General features: G+C 38.7%; 1 protein-coding gene across 4 annotated transcripts in view; it reads left to right on the forward strand.

Moving 5' to 3' along the window:
* Positions 1 to 413: 413 nt before the first annotated feature.
* The window catches only part of Tanc2 (tetratricopeptide repeat, ankyrin repeat and coiled-coil containing 2), a 312,553-nt gene continuing 288,072 nt past the window's right edge, over positions 414 to 24,894 (forward strand). For 3 of the 4 annotated variants that reach the window (XM_057773318.1, XM_057773320.1, XM_057773321.1), the window contains exon 1: positions 414 to 804. The gene's annotated coding sequence lies outside the window, so the exon portion shown is untranslated. The remainder of the gene's footprint in view (positions 805 to 24,894) is intronic. The other variant, XM_057773319.1, reaches the window with a different exon arrangement.

A 24,894-nucleotide genomic window follows, 5' to 3' on the forward strand; every position in this document is an offset into this window, starting at 1 on the left:
CCTCACCAAATGCCTTCGACCCCACCAGCCCAAGCCCCCTGAGGAAGCCAGAAATGCCTGCACGTCCTGCAGCGCCAGGGCCCCCTCGGTCAGCGCGGCGCGGGGTCTCACCCCCACGAGCCCTCCCAACAGCTCCCCACCCCCAGGCCGTGGAAGGGCAGGGGGCGGGGGCGCGCGCGCTCCACCACGCACGCGCCCCCACGCACGCGCTCTCCCTCCGCGCTCGCGCTCCTCCCCAGCCCGGCCCGGAGGGGGCGGGGCTGCGGGCGGCCTCCGAGGGTGCGACGCCCCCGGCGCGGCGGCGGCGCTAGAGAGCGGCCGGCCGGGCGCGGGTTGCTGGGCGCGCGCTGCTCCGGCGGGGCCCGGTGGCCACAGCCGCCTCGCGCCAGCCGCCCGCTCAGCGCGGCCAGCTGCGAGCGCCGCGAGCCCGGGGCCCCAGGCGGCAGGCGCCGCGCTCCCTCCGCCGCCCTGCGCGCCTCCTCGGGCGGCCCCGCCCCCGTTCCCATCCCCCTCGCGCTCACCTCCGGGGCTGTGCGGAGCGCGAGGCGGAGCGAGGCGCCCGCCGCCACCGCCGCTGCAGCAGCCGCCGCCGCCGCCGCGGTGCTGAGGGGCGAGTCTTGCCCCCGCGCCGCCGCTGACAGGAGGACCGCCGCGGGTTGCCAGCGCTCGCCGGCCGCGAGGCCCCGCTGAGCCCGACTGAGGCGCGGATCCTCCGTGGGGCGTCCGCCGGCGGCGCGGTCCTCACCGGAGACCACGGGCACGCGGGCTTGACCCCGAGGTGCGCCGCGCCCCTCAGAGCGGCAGGTAAGGATCGGGGGCTCAGGGAAGAGGGTCGCTGAGGATGAGGTGACAGGGGCGTTCGCTTGCGACGCCTCGGCTGCGGGAGTAGGGGCGGGGGCGAGCGGGGAGACAGGGAACCGGGGATTGAAGTGCCTCCGGTGGCGAAGGCGTGGGGAAGGCAGGCTGCCTCCGAATGTGGGAGCGAGGGCGGCTTCGGAGGGCTCCGGGGTCGGCCACTTGGCTGTCACCGAGGTTAGTCTTGATATTTGGTACCTGGAGAGTCTTTGGATGACGGGGACCGGGATGAGATGCGAGGCGGATTGCTAAACGTGGCAGGGAATGTGGTGCAGAACGAGTTGCAAAATGTGTCCCTGAATGCAGCATAGAAGTAGTTGTGAAATGTGCCAGGTAAAGGCACAGGATGGGCTGGCCTCTGTGGCGTAGAAATGCAAGGTAGAAGTGTTATTAGGAATATTAATAATTCCTTTGGGGAAGGAGGTGTAGTATAATGAAAGACTAATAGGGCTCTTTGCTACATGTTCTGTCATAGGAAATCGAGAGGAGCTGCGATAAGCAATTTTTTTTTTTTAATATATAGGGAAAGTACCCACGTGAAAGAAAAAAGAAAGAGGCAGGTTGGTTGTGAGATGGGAAAGAAAAAAAATAGGGCTAGAATCATTTCAGGTTTTGTCATCAGCATGTAGGGCTTGCAATTGTAGCCTGCCTTTCTGTTCTAGGTGTGGAATGCTTAAAATGTTTCTCACAAAACATAAACAATGATAATTAGCGTCAGGAAGAAGATTGGACGTCTTAACCCCCTCTTCTGCTCCTCTTCAGGGAAACAAAAACCCCACAAACAAAAAGACAAACAAACCAACCATCCTGACCATAATTGTGTGTTCAAGATCATTAGCCAAAGGGAACTATTTTTCATCTGTGTCCCTGTCTTGGCTTTTACACAGGTGAAAATAAGTGGAACAAGGAAAACAAAACAATATGGTGAACAAAAGGGATAAATTTTCAGGCATTTGAAAGGTTGGAGCCAAAAGCTATGTCAACGGTTAATTACAGAGACTGGCAATAATGAAATATTCTGGTATGTTCTAGCTGTTGGGATGGGATGGTGAGATAAGATAAAAACGGATACAGTAAATTGGCATAAAAAGCAACAACATGGATACTGTCAATGTAGTGTGCCTCTTAGCATTCCCAGGTAAATTATCTTAGGCATATGAGCCCAAAACGGAAACAAATGAAATAAATATTCCTGTTCTCTCTTCCTCGGTCCCTCCACCCTCCTCCGCTCTCTTTCCCTCTCTGTTTGTGTGTGTGTGTGTGTCTCCACATGCTGCAAAACGTTGTGACTTCCATTTAAGAACATCTGTTTTGAGAGAACTGTCAGAACATTCTGGAATTTCAAAAGTAACAAAAGACAGCTAGATGAGCTATGTAATATAGCATGTGCATATACACCCAGTGTCTATGTAACTGGAACAAAAGCAGAAATATCTGAGGTGTTCACTAGGGTGTATTTAATTATTAATGATATTTTAGTGTGTTGTGTTAGAATTCTTATAAATTGAATTACCTGCTTGAATGTTGTTCTTATTGTAGTAATTTGCCAGATAATCCGAAAATTCAGCTTCGCCCTGGTTCCAGAATCATTCATTGAGGGATCATTTCCTTCAAAACAAAACTGGATTTTCCTTGATTTTGAACTTCAGTCTTTTCTGTAGCTATTTCCTTTACCTCAAGGCTCTGTTGAAGCTAAAGAGAAGAGGGCCAGAAGAGAATAAAGAGCAGTTCTGTCGGGTCTTTCCTGTTTTGTTCTGACTGTAAGCCATATGTACTGCCACCCCCTACTGTCTGTAAGAAGAGGTGTGCGGAGCCCTGTTCTTTTCTTGTTATCACCGCCCCCTTGTGTAAGGGAAGAAATTGATAGCTGCACTTTTGGGAAACAATCTTTTCAGATTGTTCTGTATCATTAGAGTGGTTATGTAGATTTATTAATCACTTGTTTACTTTAGAGTGCAGAGCTAGAAGCGTATGTTAACCAGATCTTAGATTTGATGCCCCTTTTAAATAGTATCTGATATTAGTCAATTCAGATGGCTAAGAATGTTTACAGTATATTCAGGAACACGGTATTCTATTACTTCTAGTAATAATAGTGTACATTTATATAGCACACACTTTGTGCCAGTCTTGTACATTGTTTATACAGTTACAGAATCCTATAAGATATATATTGTTATTTCCATTTTACCAATGAGAAATGGAAACCAGATCCGTTTACCAAAGATTATGTAGCTGGGACATGGAAGCACTGTTTCAGTTTAGAAACTCTGGCTGGGGACTCCGTTCTTCATCGGTCATCTGTGTGCTGTGTTGTCCTCTCACATTAGTGTTGACAAGCCATACACTATGCTGACAATGCACATAGCCATCATAAAGCAGACACTGTTAGATGTGGATAAACCTGCCTACACACATGCACAGGACAGTATACAAGGAAATTCTCATAGGAATCTGTTTCTAAATTTGTATCATGTGATTACAAGCAATAAGTATTATTCCTCAGGACTTTCCAGATGGTCAAAGAAATAGTTATAGTAGTGTTTGCTTTGAGGGAGATCTTTAGAAGTAAAAAGTTACTTTCAGGTAGTTTGATACACACACACACACACACACACACACACACACTTTCCTTTAAAGTACCAGTAAAGCTTTATTGCTAATTTTATTTGGAAAATCAAGAAAAAATTATTTTTCCTTCATATTCACATTTTATGGTCTTTATTTAAAAATATTATTAGCAAAAATGGATTGGATCTTTTGATAATTAACTCTTCCAAAACAAATGTTTGCTCAGATTTTTCTTAGCTCTTAAACCATTGTTTTATAGATACTGATTACATATGAAATATTTACAGAAATGAATAAAGTACAAAGAATAAGAGTGTTGTCCATGCTCCTCATACACCTTTACTTTTTTAGGAGGTGGACCATTGCCTCTCACAATTGTGATAATTATTTTCTTCTCTTTGACAACTTATTTTTGCCATTCTTTTCACAGAATTTTTCTGAGTATATTATGAATCACACATCTCATGTAACCAAACACTCCTCTCCCATAATATACATTTGTTGCTATTATGGGATTTAACATATTTATTATGGACAAAATTTTCAGGATATAAAATTATATAATTTAGTATATTCAACAAATTGAAATATAGGCTCAGACATGCTCTGAATTTGTATTGATAATATTCTACTTGCAAATGTAATTTGGTTTGCATCTTTACTGTAAAAATTTACCACTGACATTGTTAAACCTTAATTGGTTATTTCCTTCTCCCATCATTAACTTTTTTTTTCCTTTTGAGACAGGGTCCCCATATGTATCCCAGGTTGACACTGAATTATCCTCTGTTTCTCCATCCCTGGTGCTGGTATTAAAGGCATGTGGCACCTTGTCTGGCTATTACTACTATTTTCCCCCAGTGGTGCTAGAGTGTATGCCCAGGGCTTTGTGTGTACTAGGCATGTGCACTCTCTCAGCCCCTCACCGTCAATTTTTACCTATGTCAAGCTAACTCTCCTTTCTTCCTATAGTTGACTTTGTTCCTTTACTATTTCCTAAATAATTATGAATTATTTTGAATGAAGAAGGACATAGACTCTAGATGGGAATATACTAATAACAGAAGTTTCAAAAGGGAAATACTGGGTTGGTTGATAACTTACTGGATATATAGTAGAATAAGGGTGTATAACAATGCATAAAGTTTTTTCTTTTTCATATTTCTTTTCTTCTTGAAATACAGTTAAAATCTGACACAAAGTTGTTGGGAATGTTAGTTGAATTATACTGGTTTGAACTCAGAGTCACCCAAAGTTAAGGAGAATATTTTCTTTCTTTTTTTTCTTTTTAAGGTTTCTTTCTTTTTATTTTTTTAATTTAATTTTTTTTATTGAGCTATATATTTTTCTCTACTCCCTTCCCTTCCTCTCCCCTCCCCTTTTGCCCTCTCCCATGATCCCCGTGCTCCCAGTTTACTCAGGAGATCTTGTCTTTGTTTACTTCCCATGTATATTAGATCCATGTATGTCTCTCTTAGGGTCCTCGTTGTTTAGGTTTTCTGGGATTGTGAATTTTAGGCTGGTTTTTCTTTGCTTTATGTCTAAAAGCCACGTATGAGTGAGTACATATGGTATTTGTCTTTCTGGGTCTGGGTTACCTCACTCAATATGTTTTCTAGATCTATCCATTTGCCCACAAATTTTAAGATGTCATTATTCTTTTCTGCTGTGTAGTACTCCATTGTGTAAATGTACCACATTTTCCTTATCCATTCTTCAATCAAGGGGCATTTAGGTTGTTTCCAGGTTCTGGTTATGACAAACAATGCTGTTGTGAACATAGTTGAGCACATGTCCTTGTACCCAAAAGTGGTATTGCTGGGTCTTGAGGTAGGTTGTTTCCTAATTTTCTGAGAAATCGTCATACTGATATCCAAAAGGTCTGTACCAGTTTGTACTCCCACCTGCTTGGTGTGTTCTCTTACCCCATGTCATTTCCAGAATAAGCCATCATCAGTGTTTTTGATCTTGGCCATTCTTATAAGATGAAATCTCAGAGTTGTTTTGATTTGTATTTCTCTGATGGCTAAGGATGTTGAGCATTTCCTTAAGTGTCCTTCAGCCATTTTAGATTCCTCTGTTGAGAGTTCTCTATTTAGGTCTGTACCTCATTTTTCTATTGGATTATTATTATTATTTTTTTTTTGTATATTTTGGAGATCAGCTCCCTGTGCAATGTGGGGTTGGTGAAGATCTTTTTCCATTTTGTAGGCTGCCATTTTGTCTTGTCGACCACGTTCTTTGATTTACAGAAGCTTCTCAGTTTCAGGGACTCCCATTTATTAATTGCTGCTTTCAGTGTCTGTGCTACTGGTGTTATATTTAGGAAGTAGTCTTAAGGAGAATGTTTTCACTGATGGCATCCAGATTTTCTTTCAAGGATTTTCAAGCTGCTGCATATGTTGATTTATTTTTCTAGCACTAGTCTGAGCAAGGTAACAAATACGGGAAGCTAGCTTAATTATTAGACATTTCTTTTTTTCTCTGTGAATTGCTATTATCATTAGTATTAGTATAAGTAGTATTGTCTATCATTAGTATCATCATAGTTGCTTAATATGCCTGTGTCATACATAAATACTGTTATTTGGTGGAAAGATAATACTGTAAAAATAAATTGTTTATGCTTTATTATTTTGTGACGACTATCTCAGTTTTTTTGAATTGCATGTTTTCTAATAACATACTAGATGAAAATTAATTAAGATTAAAAAAAAAACAGAACAAGGAGATAAGATGATGGAGAGCATGTATCCCTGGTGATTCTCTTGAAAAAGTTATGGAGAGGAGTGTTAAAAGCTTAGGGCTTAAGAGATATATTATCTATTTCAAGGTCATTTTTCTCATAGAGGACATCTTACTAGTAGTGTTTAAGGTCCAGGTTATTGGAGATGGAGAACCAAGAACTCAGTGTCTGAGTTTCAGAAAGCAGGTTGTGATTTTGGAACAAGTATGGACTTACTGTTACTCCAGAAATTTCTAAATAGTTGTAGTACCATAATTATTTCTGGAAACACATTTCTTTTGTTAGATCAGTTTACTTTTGATTTGTAGTGCTGGACATTGAACGCGGGACCTTGTGTGTATTGGGCAAGTTTTTCTGTTGAACTATTTTTCTAACACAAGTCAGCTTATTAAAAAAAAAAACACTGGATAACTACATTTGTGGATGTTAAAAATATTAAATGAGTTGATTATTTTATGGGTCACGTCAGTGTATCTTGCTGCGTTTAGCTTTTGTTTACCCTTCTTTAGTTTATGATAAACATGACCAAGTTTAAGAGGCAAAACTTAGGTTGATGCTAGTCTTAATCATAGGTTTTTTCTTCCCATAGAATCAGTTTCTGTCTCTTTTTCAGTCACGGTAGATACAACCTCTCAAATGTCTTTTTATTTGTCAGTTACCTAAACTCAGCCATTGCATTTTAGTCAGCGATCTTGGTGTGTTTAAAAAAAAAAATTCAAATTGTCTAGAAGACATCTTTCCTCTTTATGTACTTTTCTTTCACGGGTACTTCACATGATATGTGTGTCTCCCCTTTATGTATGGTGGTGGTGGTGGTAGGGGTGCGTGTGTATTTTATATACATGAATGAGAGGTATACACCTGTGCATGTAGAGGCCAGAGGAGGACAGTAGATGTTTTCCTCTATTGCTTTCTTCATTCTTTTGAGACAGAGTGTTTCGTTGAACTGGAGGCTTGCCTTTTAGCTAGGCTAGCCTAGCTGACTGCCTGGCCAGTGAGCTTTCAGGGTCCATCTGCCTCCGTCTCCCAGTGCCGAGAGGTACACGTGCATGTAGCCATGCCTCATGTTTTCTAAGGATTTCTAAGATTCAGACCTAGGTCCTCATGCTTACACATGCTTCTCCCGCTGAACCTCTCCCCCGCTTCAGTGTGATAGTTTTAAATGTTTAGCCGATCGTTTTACTTTCTTCAGAAGCTGCCAGTGCTTCTCATCATGGGAAAGATCAAATGGGAACTCCTTAGCAAGCATATGAGGAAATCTATGGTCTTTTTCCTGCACCCTCTTTTGACTTACTGCCTTCCACATTCGTTTTCAAGTTACTCAGAAATTCTCAATTCTTTTAATAGATAATAATCTCTTACATTTTCATACCTTTCTGTATAAAGCTCCCTTTGCACTGGACTGTCCCTCCCCTTTACTTTGTTGTGAAGATAAATTCTTACTGTCTTGGCCTAGACAGTATCGTTTCAGTTTAGAAGGTTATTCTTACTCACCTAATTGGGTTTGTGTGTGTTATTCTGTCTTCTCCCTTTGTACCAGGTAAACTTACATTAATTATTTGACTGTCTCATCACTAGTCTGTTAGATTCCTTTAAACAGGACCCGCTTCTCATCTTTTATTTTGCATCAGTGTAGTTAGTACATAGAGGGTACTCACTGTCCACTTACTGAGTAAAGACTGTTTTGGTTGTGCCTTTCAAACTTTGTTCCTTGTCAGTTGTGGTGGCACACACTTTTAATCTCAGCATTTAGGAGGCAGAGGAGGGTGGAACTCTGTGATTTCCAGGCACACCAGGGATACATAGCAAGACCCCAGTCTCAGGACGGTATAAAATGTGTCCATACAGATATACCCAAATCTAACTATTCAGACAAATACTTAGATGTAATTAAAACTGTACCTAAAGATAACAAGATTTTGTACTTATGTTTCCTGGGGTGGTGGCAGGAGGAAGATTCTCTGTGTGAACTTGAGCCAAATTACTTTCTTATGTATTACAGAAATTGACCAACTGTATCCTATGGGCTAAATTTAGCCTGTCATCCATTTTTATATGCTCTGTAAGCTAAGATTTTTTTTAAGTGATTGAAAAATATTAAAAGCACAGTACTTCATGATGTGATATTTATAAGAATTCAAATATCTGTGTCCATAAAGACAAACTTACTGGAAATGCTCATTTGCTTACATACTGGCTGTGACTCTTTTCGGGTCAACAGCAGAGTTGATTAGTTGCCATAGAGACTGTATGTCCTACAAAGCCTAAATATTTACTTTCTAAAAAAAAAGTTTGCCATCCTTTGTTCTATTCCATACTCTGTGCCCTTAATATTCCTTTAATGTTAGGAGTTATATATGTCTCTAGACATATATAATGTTCCTTTAATGTTAGGAGTTATATATGTCTCTAGAAGGTTTCTACAGAAAACACCTGCTTCTGTTTATTGAGAAACAGTCAGAACTGCTTATTTGAAAAGCCCCTGTTGCACTTCCTTATAACATTCTTATGTCTAACTCTGAAGTTGGATTCTGTCCCAAGCAGAGCCATGTGCAGTGGTCACACCATAAATCCCAGCACTCAGGATGCAGAGGTAGGCAGATCATGTATATATATTGGTACTTTTGAGACATGGACTCACTGTGTAGTTCTGGTTGTCCTGGAACTCATTATGTAGACCAGGCTAGCCTCGAACACACAGAGATCAAGTGTTGGGATTAATGGCATGTGCTTAGAAATTTCATATTGTTTTTCAAAAGCTAAAATTAGAATTCATATATCTGTGTCCTAGATATTTCTTCTACCTCTGAAGAATATAGTTAAAAACAATAGCATATTAATTAGTATTTCTATTTTTCTAAAGTTTACTGTTGATATTTTACTATTTTCCTTTTGTGGCAAAGGCATTGTAAAATATTTTATATGATTTTTATGTTCATTTAAATTTTTTTATTCAAAACATTTTTTTGCCTGTGTGTGTGGTAAATGTGCATGTGCATTTGTGTATTTACATATGTGTGGGCAGGTTTGTGTGAGTATATGTGGAGGAGGACAAAGGTTGAGATTGAATGTCTTTTTTGATCGTTTCCTACTTTGTTATATTTTGAGGCAGTCTCTCACTTACACCCGGATCTTGCTGATTTGGCTAGTTTAGCTAACCAGCTTGCTTCAAGAATTTGTTTCTGCCTCCCCAAAGCTTGGAATTACAGGCAGACTACTGTGCCTGCCTGGTGTTTTCCTGAGTGTTAGGGACCTGAACACTACTCTCATGCTTGCAGAGCAAACACTTTACCTGCTAGGCTCTCTCCCCAGCCCCCATATGTTCATTTTTGTAAACACTAAGTATTTCAGTCATAAAGTTTATAAGGGAAAGTACATATAAATAAGAATGACGGAAACCCCTTATTTGTTCCAAATGGATTTTGGAGTTGTAGACATACATTTTTCATCTTAGCATGTCATCATATCTGGTCTTAAAGATAGACACAAAGATACTTGACTCTAGTTTTCTTATCGTCATGGAAGCCTCCCCTTCCCTGTAGATTTTTTTTTTTAATAGATTGCATTTACTGAACTTGGAAATGAGATCTAGTATGTAGATAATATATGATTTAGTCATTTTAGACTTGGAGAATCTGCTTCACATCTTAGTAAATATTTCTGCCTACATGAAAGTAGTGTCTTCTTAACCCTTTGTTCCAAATCTTGCATGGGAGAGTGAGAGTGACCCAGAAATTTCTGGTTGCTGGTCTATGAAAACTTAATAGGTGATTTGCTCTGTCTAGAAACCCGTTTCTGTTCCAGTTCTAGCAAATTGCCGAGTTCCCTAGGCTTGTCGGCTGGGTGGTGGTGAAGGTACTTAGCTTTTGTAGCCCAATGGAAAGAAGACTTATTAAAGCACATAAACAAATAACGACTGCCAACCACCTACCGCCAAATCCTGCTTCATCATTGATCTTTCTAACTTTTCTAGGATTTTAAAAAGGAAGAGAGACTTCCTTTGAAAACTGTTAGATATTTTTAATATTAGACAGTGACAATAGTGTTTAAGAATCACTGCTCAGTTTAAAAGTGGAGCATAGTGGTAATAAGTCTGTAATCCCAGTACTTTGGAACTTGAGATAGAAGTTTGTGGCTAACCTGTACTACATAATAAGGGCCTGTCTAAAACAAAACAAAAAAGCGATTTCGGCTTTTCTGTAAAGAGAGACCAGTTGTGTAGTAGAAAGAACATGCATTCTGAGTTTTAAATCAGTGAAACAGCTGTGAATTATTGCCGTTTTTCACCAGCTGTGAAGGGTTTTCAAAAAACTTACCTTGTGAGGCTTTTATGTGATCGAGGTCAGTTATCTAAGTGAGAGTAAAAGCCACTGCTTCTTGAAACAGTGAAATGTTGACAGATATTTTCCCTCAGTTTGGTCATGTAAATGTTTTCAACTTTTACAAACATCTTTTTTAATTTTTGAGTAATTGGAATTTTGCTTTCCTCGCTACCCATCAGTGCTCCAGGTTGATAGTTTTTGTAGTTGTTCCTTTTTCTAAACAAGATATGATTAGACAAAGTGAACTGTTTAGGGGATTTATTTCTGTAGTCTTTACGTAACAGTGACAACAATAATAAAACAAAGGACTTGTCTAGCTACTATTTAATAATCAGAAAAAAATTAGCGATTTTTCTATAATAAGGATAGTTGTTCAGACGCTCAATTTGAGCTTGGGATAGAGCCCAGTAGTGGAATACTAGCAAGCCCAAGGACCTAGGTTCAGTTTGCAGTAGAAGAGGGAGGAGTTGGGAGAGGGAGATGGAAAGGGGGAGGGAGAGGAGAGGCGCAATGATTATCTAAACTATTCTTTTGTTAATAAAAACTCAGGAGTCAGATATGGAGTAAAAACCTGATTGATCAGAGAAGTGGTAGAGAAGCAGCCACTGACACCCCCCCCCACCTTCCTTGATCCCCTGCCTACTAACTTCCCATGTCTGTGTTTATGTCCTGGGTCTCATAAAATCTCTATGGTTAATTTTGGTCAGCGGTAGCTAGTTCTGCCCTCTGATTCAAGGTAAACATTATTGGCAGTCTTAGGAGTGTCGGAGTACCATCAAAAAATATCCCACAACAGACAGGAGAGAGGAGAATGATTTTGTACAGATCAGTATCCTTGTGCTAATTATAAAATAAAAAATAGTTTGTCTTGGGCTGACAGTGTCTCTCAGTTGGTAGTGCTTGCCTAGTGTGCATGAGACACTAACTTTGAGCTCCAGCACTACTTAACCTAGGATGTTTGTAGACAGAGGCAGGAGGTTAAGAACTTCAGAGTTCAAAGTCATCCTTGACTTCATAAGAAGTTCCAGTAAATTTTGTCTTGAAAGTATCTTATTTAATGCCCCTGGAAAGACCAATTTTATGCAACTTTGGTTCCCATTTATTATGCATTTAAAAAATTATTTGTTGGGCCGGGAGGTGGTGGCGCACGTCTTTAATCCCAGCACTCGGGAGGCAGAGGCAGGCGGATCTCTGTGAGTTCGAGACCAGCAAGAGCTACTTCCAGGACAGGCTCCAAAACCACAGAGAAACCCTGTCTTGAAAAGCCAAAAAAAAAAAAAAAAAAAAAATTTACTTTTTTGTGTGTTGGTGTTTTACCTGCATGTATGTCTGTTTGAGGGTGTTAGAAGCCCTGAAACTAGAGTTACAGTTGTGAGCTGCCATATGGGTGCTGGGAATTGAACCCAGGTCTTCTGAAAGAACAGCCAGTGTTCTTAACTGTTGAGCCATCTTTCCAGCCCCTATTGTTGTTCATTTTTAAAATAATGAACTTCTTAAGGACTCTTCATCGTTTTGAAAGATAATTTTATCTCAGAACGTGTCAAAGAAGAATTATTTAGTTGTTAACAACTGTTGTCACTAACTCTAGTGGTCAATGGGTATTTATTTCTCCCACTATTCTACCTTTCTTTTTTAAATTACAGAGTAATATATTTGACTGTAATTATTAAAATAGATAAACAAGGGGTAAATAAAATGTTAGTATTTTCCTTTCTTAGAGCCTGCCCTTTTCTGCTTAAACTCCTTGTGGCAGTAAGCATTAGCTAATATTTCGATTTTTTCAGTATCTTTCTCTTTTTTCAAAAATTTATTAGCAGATATAATACATTCATAAACTTTTTTTAAATAAAAGATATTATTTACTTGCTCAGTGACTTGCATTCTTTAACCCTCTATCGCAGCTCTCTTCAGTAAATGGAATTCTAATTTTAAAAAGCTGAGTACTTAGTGCTCATAGCACCATCATTTATTGTTACTATACAACTAATGGATGTTAAGATTGTTCTTTTTTTTTTGTTGTCTGCTATTATTAACTATTAGGGCTGTTAGTCCACTATTTTGACCAGAGAAGCAAGCATTCTGAATAAAATATTAGCAAAATTAATCCAGAAGTACATTTATAAGATAGTATATCATGATCAAATAGGTTTATTCTAGGGAGGCAAGGGCATTAAAATATTAATATCTTATTAAATGATCAAAGTTGTAAGATTAAAAATTACATTACTTCTTAGGGAGAGTTGGCACGTTTGGGATTTGAAGACAATACCATGAGCATATCTGCCCATGAGAATGACAGTTTAGTTTTATATAATTCTTTGGTCTTGAAAAATGATAGACCAATATTTATTTTGGAATCTTTGGGGTTGGGGGATTTTGTTTTTCTTTGCCCTGGCCTTGTTCCTTCTGCTTTGGTTGTTAAAGCTTGATAGCATTGACAGCACAGACACATTAGTGTTGTCTAATTAACATCCATAATGTGGATGATGCGGGTGGTAATCCTAGGGCTGGTCCCTTTTAAGATGCCATGTATGATTGCATCAGGCTTAGCAAGCACCCTATTGTCCTCTGTACAGATTGTCTTGTAAATACTGGCCTAATTCCCATTTTAAAGATTTTTTTCTTGTGCTTATTGGCGAAATTGTCTTCTTTAGAATGAGTGTTTTGAAGCCATTATTTAGGACTGGTTATATATGATATGTTCTAGTATTTACCATTCATTCTACCACTGCAGCTCTGGGAGTGGTGGGCATTGGATTGTTTTCTGATGGAGGTGGTTTTTGTATTTTATCTGTTGCTTTTATTGGTTAACTAATAAAGAAAACTGTCTTAGCCCATTTATAGGCCAGTCCTTAGGTGGGTGGAGTAAACAGAACAGAATTCTGGGAGAAAGAAGCCGAGTCAGGAGTCGCCATGATTCTCCCACTCCAGACAGACGCAGGTTAAAATCTTTCCTGGTAAGCCAGCTCATGGTACTACCCAAAATATTAAAAATGGGTTAAATCAATATGTAAGAGCTAGCCAATAAGAGGCCGGAACTAATGGGCCAGGCAGTGATTAAAAAAATACAGTTTCCGTGTAATTATTTCGGGACATAAGCTAACAATGCAGGCGGCCGGGTGCCGGGACGCAGCCCCGCCGCTCTTATTACAACAGTTTTCTCCACCTGTACTGTTAACATGTGTACACCCTGAGGTTATCAGGTCTAATCCTGAAAACTTTATCTCATTTATAGTGCGAGAAGCCCAGTGTTGCCAGTTCAGCTTCCTTTTTTTAGACTCTTATTCTTGATGATACAGAACTCTGTAAGTCTCCTTTGGAATCCCCAGATCCCTTTCTTTTTTGTAATTTAAGTGCAACAGTTCTTTTGGCCATTTTCTGTTAATATTGTCAGAAATACATTGTCTTTTTCAGAGATATAGTCTGAATATTTTTTTTTAATTTCAAAAATAGTCTATTAAGGCCGGGCGGTGGTGGCGCACGCCTTTAATCCCAGCACTTGGGAGGCAGAGGCAGGCGGATCTCTGTGAGTTCGAGACCAGCCTGGTCTACAAGAGCTAGTTCCAGGACAGGCTCCAAAACCACAGAGAAACCCTGTCTCGAAAAACCAAAAAAAAAAAAAAAAAAAAAGTCTATTAATTATTTTTCTATATTTACTCTGCTCCTTTAATTTTCTTTGTGGGCTCCCATTATCTATACACTTAGTTTTCATTTATACACTTTCAGCTTTTCTCTTTTAGGATTTTTTAAAAATATTTTTGAGTTTTAAGACTTTATTTTTTTTAACATTTACTTTTTTTTTCTTTTGATTTTCTGAGATATGATTTCTCTGTGTAACAGCCCTGGCTGTCCTAGAACTCCCTTTGTAGTCCAGGCCTGCCTCTGCTGGGATTAAAGATGTGCACCACCACACCTGGCTCATTTACTTTTCTTAAGGGATTAACCATTTTTACTCACTGTTGTCATTTTCATTGTCGCTTTCCTACTGCAGTTGTAACTATTGATGACCTCAGTATCTATGTGGAGGATCCTACTAATATTCTGAACTTTGCCCTTCCAGGACCTTCTTGTTATTTTAACCATTCATTTCTGTGTTGTATATTATACAGGTAATTTTGAACCCTCAGTGCATCTGTATTATCTGAGAAACTCTGAAAAACCACAGATGTCTAGGACTTACTTTTGTATATTTGGACTTGATTTATGGGAGATATGATCTAATGTGTTAATAATTTTCACGGTGAGTTTAATATGCAACAAGGATTTAGAGCCATGCCTCGGAACTTATTAATCTCAGCTTTCTATAATACCCCTTTCTATCTTTTGTGTTTTTGGCTTACTTACAGAAACTGCTCTTCTTCTCTGTTGCTGTGATAAGCCATTCTGACCAAAAGCAACATGAGGGAGGAAAGAGTTCATTGACTAACACCAGGTCACAATCTATGGAGGACTTCCCCTGAGGGAAGTCAGGACAGAAACGTAAGGTTGGAATCATGGAGGAATGCTGCTTATTGTCTGGGTCACTTGTTCATGATAAGCTAGCTTTCCTGTACAGACCAGGCCCACCTTCCCTAGGATGGCTCTACCTACAGCAGGCTGAGCCCTTCCATGTCAGTCATCCACCAAGACAGTCTCTCACAGTGGTGACCACAGGCCAGTCTGATCTGGACAGTTCCTACCTTGAGGTTCCCTCTTCCCAGATGACTCTATGTTGTGTCAAATTGATGGTAAAAACTAACCAGCACAGTACACAGTAGCCTTAATTTTACCTTATTAGAACCTTTATACTTCCTCAGTGCTGAAATACAAGTGCAAATCACCACACCCACATTATGTGGTGCTGGGGAATCTATCCAGGGCTTCCTTCATACGAGACAAATATTCTATCAACTTAGCTGCATCCTTAGCTCCTAATAGTACTTTTTCATTTATCAAACTTACAATTCCATAACATGCAGCTGTCTTTCACTTCCTTTTCTGCTAGTTAGATTTCCAGCCTGTCTGTCTGTCTGTCTGTCTGTCTGTCTGTCTGTCTGTCTGTCTGTCTATCTATCTATCTATCATCTATCTATCTATCTATCTATCTATCTATCTATCTATCTATCTATCTATCTATCTATCTATCTATCTATCTATCTCCTGAATCTATTTTCAACCTGTTTGAACCCTCACCTTTGGTTGTTCTTACATGGTAAAACATAATACCTGTTAGTACCAGTGTTATGTTTTATAGTTTTATACTTACAAGTAAAGTGTTGCTGGAGTAGAATAACTTTGTCACCTTTAAATTATTGCTTAGTCTCCAATAACTTTAAATTAATTGCTTAGTACTGCCCAGATCTTCTGTTCTTTTATATTTGTTTACTTTATATTTTATACTTTGGTTCTTTTATATTTGTGTTCACTTAAATGATTATATTTCTCCTTGAACTCAGATTTCCAGCATTTTCTTTTTTTCCTCCTTCTCAACACTAAGAAAATAGAAATAATCTTCCTGTCACCTGCATCTTTACCATAGCTATTATAAATTATCCATCTTTTCTTCTTTCAAAGGCTGTTCCTTTCAGTTGTCCACTAGAGTCCATTTGCCTTCTCACCTTTTCAAAGACATTGTGTAGCACGAATTCTAATAGGTCTTCAGAATAAAAATCCAGAGTCAGATATAGGGGTTAATACAGAAAGATCAGAGAAGCAAAGCAGCCAACCACTAGAGAGTTCTTACCTCTACCAGTGCTCAGACCAAAGGGGTGATCCTATCTCTACAAAACCCAGAATGCATCCATCTGTATGAATCCTCAGACTGCCTCTGCTCCTGTCTCCTCCTGTCTTATATTCCTCTCTCCATCCAGCCATATCACTTCTGTCTCCACCTCCCTAGTGCTGGGATTAAAGGCATGGGATCCCAAGTGATGGGATCACCTTTGTGTGAGCTCTGTTTCTCTTTTATACAGATTCAATTTCGTGTAATCCAGGTCTGCTTCTGTCCCTGAATGCTGGAATTAAAGGTATATGCCACTACTGCCTGACCTCTGTTACTAACTAGATTTAGCTCTGCACTCTGATCTTCAGACAAGCTTTATTTGTTAGATTACAAACAAAATATCACTACAACATTGTTTCTGTATTTTTATTTTTTCCTTTTCTAGACTACTAACAACTGAAAAGCTTTCCTGGTTCTTCACTTTTAAAGACACTCTTGAGCATCTCTTTGTATCTATCATCCTCCATCTTTTCTCCCATTTATACTAGGTGTCACAGAAGTGAGTTATCTTTACTCACTTGTCTGATGTTTCTCTTTTCACAACTTTCTTCTTATGTATACTTAAAAGATTCATTCATAAATTTATAGATTGAGTATGTATCACAATTTAATTTTAGAATGTTTCTATTACCTTAGAAAATTTCCTTTAGCTTGTTCTCAGTCAGCTTCGGTTCCTAACCCTAGCTCTAGGCCATATTAAACTGAGCCATGATCCCACATGAGCTTACAGAGTGAATGTGAAGGTCATGAACACTTTGTCAGCAGTAGGAAAGTTCTCAACATACAGCAACCGAAAATGAGTCAAAAGCCAATATATAATGAATCTAGGATGATTTTGATAGGGCTTGCTTATTGTATCATTTCATTTCAGCCTTGGGTTTGAACTTATGACTTGTATTTTATGGAGTGCACGTGCCGTCAAGGCATGCTACTGAAGTGAACACTGCCTGACATTTTGGCTCAGAGTTGATATTGTATGTTATGATTTGTGACTCCCCCCCCAATATACATGGTTTTCAGCACTCATAGAAAACAGTAGTTTAATTATGAAAAACAAAGACTTTTAATATTTTCCTGCTGTCATTTTTCAGCATATTGCCAATATAGTGTTGTATTTCAACTTAGGTTGGATTGTGTTAGAATATTGATAATAAAAATTGTTGCGTCGTTGACAGTAAATGAATTTTGATTTGGAAGAGAGATGAAATTTCTAGCAATTTCTTAAATGGATCTAAACAGACTTTTGCCATTTTTTACTACATATTTATGTAAAATGGTTCTTAGCAGTGACAATTATAAAATAAAAATATTGATCAGTAAAGAAAAATGTTGAAGATATTGTATATCATATAGTATCAACTATTCAGCCAAGACTTAATTATTTTTTAAAATAAATAAGCACATCATTTCATTAGTTATAAATTTGCTTTTGTCTTTAATAAGTGATAAAATTTTATGTATGCCAAAGAATTATCTTAAACTTCTTCAGGATTTATTCTCATGAAGTGTTTGATTTGTATATCTACTTTAATCTCTTATACTCCTGGGGTTGTGTAAAGATTTCTTGGATTGAAAAGGGATCATGAATGGAAAATTTAGGAAACTGCTCAGGCAAATACTATCTACTTTTTGTTTTTGTAACTGGTGTTTGAAAATTCATATAAGTGGTATCATAATATGCAATTTTGTTTTACAAATACAAATTTAAACTTTTGCTTCTGGCTTCTGCCTTCGTATGTTTTTTAGGTTACTTTGTGTTGATCATGTATCAATATTTCATTTCATTTTCTTGCTGAATATTATTCAATTGTGTAATGTACCATTTTGTTTATCTATTCGCCAAATGGATGTTTGAATTCTTTCCAGTATTTGGATTTTATGAATAATGGTGCTGTGAACATTCATGCACAATGTTAATGTGGATAAATGATTTAATTTCATTTGGGCCCATTCCTAGGGGATTGGAATTGCTGGCTTTGCGATCAGTTTGAGTTATTTTTTGCTGTGAGGTAAGGATCTAAGTTTATTTTCTCTGTGTGTCTGCATTTCTAGTTGCTTCAGAATAATTTGTTGAAAAGATTATCCTTTCTTCTATTAAGTTGTCTTTGTATCTTTTGTAAACTTGTACCTGGGGTAATATGGAAGAATCATTAACACTGGCTGTTTTACTGCATTGAATTTCCTGCTAAACCCTCAGAAAATCAATTAGTTCATGGCTTTCTCCAGATAGGACTACTGTAACTCCAGAACAATGGAGATCCTGCTCTCTCCCAGCAGGTACCACGGGGCTGGTTAAAATACTTGAGATCTGCAAACCAAGTTAAGTCTTGTATATTAGTGGAAACAAAGATACTGGTTTTCAAGGCATTCCCTATCTTGGTTGAACCACATTTTGGGGAATGCAATTGGGAAGAATGAGAGTAGCCCCAGGAGAAAAGAGCAGAGGCATGAGTAGTTAGTTTTTCTGTAGTTAACAATCCCTAGTATCCATGAGTAAACACTTCTTTGTTGTCTGCTTTTGGATGGCTTTCAGAGTATTGAAAAGTCAGCTCTCTATTTTGAACTGTTCCAGTCAGGCTTCCTCCTCCATCTTTTTACTGAAATTGCTTATCATGATTATAAGTGGCTTTCACATTATTTAGTCAGTGGTCCTTTCTTAGACTTTGTTTTGCTTGACCTCTATTTGTCCTATTTGGTACATTTGATTACTGTGCTGGTTAGTTATGTCAACTTGATACAAGTTTGTTATCTGAAAGGAGGGAATCTCAGTTGAAAAAGTGCATCCAGGGGCTGAAGGGATGGCTCAGCGGTTAAAATCACTGGCTGCTCTTCCAGAGGTCCTGAGTTCAATTCCCAGCAACCACATGGTGGCTCACAACCATCTGTAATGAGATCTGGTACCCTCTTCTGGTGTGCAGTCATACATGTAGGCATAATACTGCATACATAATAAATAAATAAATCTTAAAAAAAAAGAAAGAAAAAGTGCATCCATAAAATTCAGCTTGCAGGGCAGGGCATTTACTTAATTAGCCCATTGTGGGTGGTGGTTCTGGGTTCTATAAGAAAGCAGACTGAACAAGCCATTAAGAGCAAGCTAGTAAGCAATCTATGACCTCTGCATCAGCTCCAGGTTCCTGTCCTAGGGATTTGAGTTCCTGTCCTGACTTCCTTCAGTGATGAACAGTGATGTGGAAGTGTAAACCCTTTCTTCCTCAACTTATTTTTTGGTCATGGTGTTCATTACAGCAATAGTAACCCTAACTAAGGCAATCACTCTTTTTCTTGAAATTCTAACTTCTAGAATTCCCACTGTTTTTTTAGTTGTTTTATGCTGTGTGTTCCATATTAGTTTTTGTTTATTTTTTCATATTTAAAATCTATTAAATTATTGAAATGCTCTATAGAGTTTTTTTTCTTCCTTAAACATTGCTTCCTCTGAAGTCCTTCTAAGTGATGCTGTAAGAGTTTCCTCTAAGTCTCAGACCATTGGCACTGAAGTCAGAAATAGATACATTTTTATTCCTCATGTGCAGCATTGAGGTCACTCTCTTCTTTTTCTAAAATTATCTGGCTTTGAACTGAATGTCATCAGATTATGTTATTTAGAACCCCAGTTGATCATAACTCCTGGTTTATGTCCTATAATGACTTTGATTCTGATTATTTAGAGTCAGAACAAACTTCACAACTAAAAGTCTCAGTTCTCCACAAGACTGATCTTTATGCAGACACCAGCCAAAAGTTTAGAGGCTGACTACTCTTAATTTTTGGTCAGTATACTACAAATTTGAGGGTTCTTAACCATCTTCTTAGGTTTGATAGTTCATGGGAACAATCCATAGGAGTCAGGAAAGCAGTGTACCTACAGCGGTAGTTTTATGGTCGCATCATAAATTTAAGTCAGAGTGAGCTGAAAGAGAAGTTGTAGAGGTGGGGAGACTTTCCTTTGGGGGTGACATCTTTTCTCTGGGGAGTCAGGGCATGTCTTTCTGTCACATGGCTGTTTGACAGTACACCCACAGTATTTCCAGTTTGAGAAACACAAACCTTAGTATCTAGTGTTTAAGGAGATCTCATTATGTAGGCATAATTGAATTAATGGTCATGAGTTGAAATCAGTCTGTAGCTTTTCTCTTTATTCTGGTCAGGTTGATATCTCATGGCTCCTCAGTCCACCAGTCACATGGTTGGTCTTTCTGGTGTAGCCAGAACTCTTTAGAGTCTTATTGTTACCATAAGCTGTTTAGGAGCCACTGTTAGTCCTACCATGGATGAAAAAGATACTCAAATCCTGCAGGAAATTACCAGGACTTAAAGACTACCTCCCATATGTCAGCCAAATTATTACCCAGAGTCACCCGTTCTTTTATTTGTTTCTCTTTTCTCTTAGCAGTACTATTTCTTCTATTAATCCTTGGTAAATTTGATCATGAGATATTTCAGCATTTTGTTCTTTCAGTATTTTAAATTGAACGTATAGAAGTGGTCTAAATTTCCAACTTAGTCATTCTTTATTAACAATCAAAGAATCCCTACAATTTCACTTTTGTAGACCACCACTTGTTTCTTTCTGTTTTTCTCCTTCTAACCCCAATTTGCAATATTTTAAACCTACTGGGTTTTTTAATCCATTGATTGTGCTGCTGTTTCATACTGTCTGTCGGTAACCTCACTCCCTTTTTTAATCAACACAACGGATCCTAATTATCCCAGCACACAATCCTGGACAATATTTTCTTTTTCAAAGGAAACTTTGTTGTTGTTTTTTAGTAGTGCTGGTGTTTAAACGCAGGATCTTGCACAAACCAGGCAAGTTCTGTACTGTTGAGTTAAACACCCGGCTCTCAAATTTCCTTTCTTGATTCATTGTCCTTACAGAGCCAAAATTGCATTCTGGTTAAATCCAACTTTCCATGCCTGCACCCATGTAGCCGAGCGTGGTTAGTGAAAAGTATACAACATTACTGATTAGTTTTATTTTAAATTCATGACCGCAAACCTCAAATGGGACCTTAATCCTTTCAGGTAATCATGTTATATAGTGCAGGAGTGAGTGGGCCATTTTTTTTGACAGTTATTCCTCTCACCTTACACTTTTAACACTTTCCATCCTTTTCTTAACTAATGCCATTTCTTCATTCTGTACTGAAAAAGTGGAAGAGAAGCCCTCTAGAAGACACTTCTAGGCATCTTACTAACATTACCCTTTGTGAATAAGTATGCATTTTCTTTCTGCAGGTAACTGTTTCATTTGTGCGGTAGACTCTGTCTCCTGATGCCTATTTAAGAATGCTACTTGTGCCAGGCATACTGTGGCATGTGCCTTTAATCTCAGCCTTAGGAGGTTAAAGGCAGATCTCTGAGTTCAAGGCCATCTTAGTCTACACAGTGAGTTTTAGGACAGCCAGGGTTATGTAGAGAGAGACTCTGTCTCAAAAAACAACTAAATAAATAAAATAAAAGGAATGCTATTTCAGCAATTCCTTTCCTTTCTAGTTAACTCATTCTCATCAAACATGCCACTTCTTTCATATTAAACAAAGTTCTTTTGACCTCATTTGTCCCACTAGCTACTACCTAATTTTCATACTAGGGAGGTGGAGGCAGGAGTGATATGGCTGGGCAGAGAGAAATATAATATGGGAGGAGGCAGGAGCTCATTTAAATCTAAGGATGCAGTCTGAGGTGCAGTCTGAAGTGCCGTCTAAAGCAGTCAATCTGAGGACAGGATCGCCCTTTTTGGTCTGAGGATTCTGTAGAGGTAAAAGGTCTTTCTAGTGGCTGACTACTCTGCTTCTCTGATCTCTCAGCTTTCACTCCCTAATGTCTGACCAGGTTTTCTTTTCTTTCTTTCTTTCTCTTTCTTTCTTTCTTTCTTTCTTTCTTTCTTTCTTTCTTTCTTTCTTTCTTTCTTTCTTTCAACTAAGAACAGTTAGATTTGTGCTACATAATTTGGATAGGGAACATTTAGTGTAATGAATTAATAATTATAAAAAGAAATTTGAGTAATGAGAGCTTGGTTAGGAAAACCGATCAGAATATAACGACATAAGGAGAAATCGTTACTTCTATACTTAGAAAGTTCAAGGAAGCATGCTTGCCAACCCTTGGTTGCCATCCAGATTCTGCTGGGAAGGGCATGACCGTGACTCTGAATGGCAGAGAAATTGTATGGTGGTATCACACAGGTGGAACTTTCTTGAAGTTTGGCCTCTAGAACTTTTCTCTTGCCATTTTAAATTATACTGGTGCTTACCAAAAGTATCCCAATATAAAATCACCAGAGTGAAAGTGCTGACTCTTGGGTCCTCTTGCTGCTGTACAACACAGGAGTGAGGGACTGGAGAAGTTGCACATACCGAAGTGAGTAGTTTGGTACTAGAGCAGCTGTCTGTGATAGCAGGAACCAGATGCTGGAGAAGCCACATGCTCTGAAACCTAGAAACAAAACCATTTTTTCCCCCACAAGGTCTTGCCAGTGCCCTCCGCCCATGAAGTTTACCATTGTGCAAGCTGGCAAAAGAAAATACATCCAAAGGGCTAAGGTCTATTTTCAGAACAAATGAGGAAGGAATTTGGATCTGAAAGGCAAAGGTGAATCTTAGTTCAAGTCACATTTTCTTTCTTTTCTTAAGCGCTCTCTAAGTTTCAGTTGTACAGTAGCAGTTTTATATAAAAGAATGGTAAAAGGGCAGGCAAGTCCATCGTCTAGTGACTGGATGTGAGGATGTCTCACCTTGTTTTATCTTGGGACTTTATCCTAGCTGTAGTTTATTTTAGCCCAGCGTTGGCTTCAGATGTTTTGAGGTGATTGGTACTTTTTCAGCAGGAGGGCTTGGTTATCCAGAGCTCTCTTTCAGTGTTACAGTTGAGACACTTTACAGGCTTGATGGCAAATGTTTTTGCCTTATACATCTTGTATTGTTTCTTAAAATTAGCATGTACATTTATATTTTGTTATTTCCTCCTATGCTGAAAAGGCAGTACACAATATTTTTTTTTGCAGTTTTGACATTTTTAGGATCGTGTTTTGGGGATTAATATTACTTTGTAGGGATTTTTTTTTTTTCTGTCTCTCTCTCTCTTTGTAGTTATATGATAGGTAGGTCTTGGCCAGCTCCGTGTCCAGTATGTATCAGTGGAAGATCCTTTTGTGATAGCTGGGCCTGGTGGCTCAGGCCTATAATCCCAACCACTTGAGTCAGGACTCAAATCTAAGACCTGCCTGTGCTACAAGGTAAATTCTAAGACAGTCTGGGCAACTTAATAAGACTGTCCCAAAAAATAAAAATCAGTGATACAATGCATATACAAGTACAGTTCACAATACCATACTAGGGAACAGTTTCCTTAAACTTTTTTATTTTCTCCTTCATTTATTTGTATTTTCTTTTAGAAATTCTCGTATTTTCAGAAAGTCTCACAGTTCCCTGAATCTGCCATCCGGATTTAACTTGACCATCATAACTTCTATTTTGAAAATACTTCCTTTATTTTTCTTATCTAAAATGTGAATATTTGGCATATTTATATGCATATTTTATGCATATATTTACACAATATGTTGTAGAATATTATTTTAAGGTGTGTTACTTTTGTTTCTGCTCTGGAAATTTGTTTAATGATGCAAAGATGTGTTTGATTAAATAAAATTCACCTGTCAAGTTTCAGGAGGTTGCCCCTGATAAACTAGAATCAAATCAAATTGACATACATGCATAGCCTCTTCTTTCCCATGGAAACAAAAACAAAACCTCTTCTCCAAAGCATTTTTTGATTTCCATTTGACAGATACATTTTTTGACTTTTTTAAAGTTAAGGCATTCTTAAAATATCTAGGCTGGTTTATTTCCACAGTCCCTCTTTCAATTCCAGGTCTCTTAGCAGCCTTCCTTTGGTTTTCAGCAATCAAAAATTTCAAAATCAACACAATACTATGCAGGATCCAGACTCCCTGTGTTTCCCATCTTTATGTGACTTTTTCCTTTTCCATTACTTTTTACTGTCTCTTTAAAGACTTTATTATTTTTAATCTATCTATTTATTTATTTCTATGACTGTCTATACTCATTTTCTTTCCTTGTTAAGCCACACACATCGTAAAACACACTGGAACCTGTTTAGAGTTTTTTTTTTTTCCATCTGAACCTCTTAGAGTTTTTTTTTTCCCCCTCCATCTGAACCTCTTTTACTGTGTATCTTTAGCCATTTTTGACTGCACAAGCAAACTTTAGACTGTTAAGCTACACCTGGATCCTCCACGTACTCTAGCAGCTGGCTCTGCCCACTCTTGGGTGGGGTCGTGAAAGCCAAGCCCAAAGGTTGCACCAGGTGTTGGAGGTACATGACCAGAAATTGCTTTCAACAGTTGACTCTAGAATGCCAACACTTGCTCTGTGGCAGGCATTTTTACTTCATTTTTTTTGTTCTACTTAACATACTGGCTGCTCGAGGGCTTGCCAGCAGGCACAAACTCTTAAAGTAGCCATATTCTCCCCACCCCCCAGCTTTTTCAGACTTTAGATGGATATTTGAGTCCCGTGTTGGGTGCCGAAATATGTAATGCTTTACTCTTTTGATTTTTTTTGGGGGGGGGACGATGCCACATGGCAGCTGTCTGTAATTTCAGTTCTGGG

The sequence above is a fragment of the Chionomys nivalis genome, chromosome 7, assembly GCF_950005125.1.
Source record: "Chionomys nivalis chromosome 7, mChiNiv1.1, whole genome shotgun sequence".
Lineage (NCBI taxonomy): Eukaryota > Metazoa > Chordata > Mammalia > Rodentia > Cricetidae > Chionomys > Chionomys nivalis.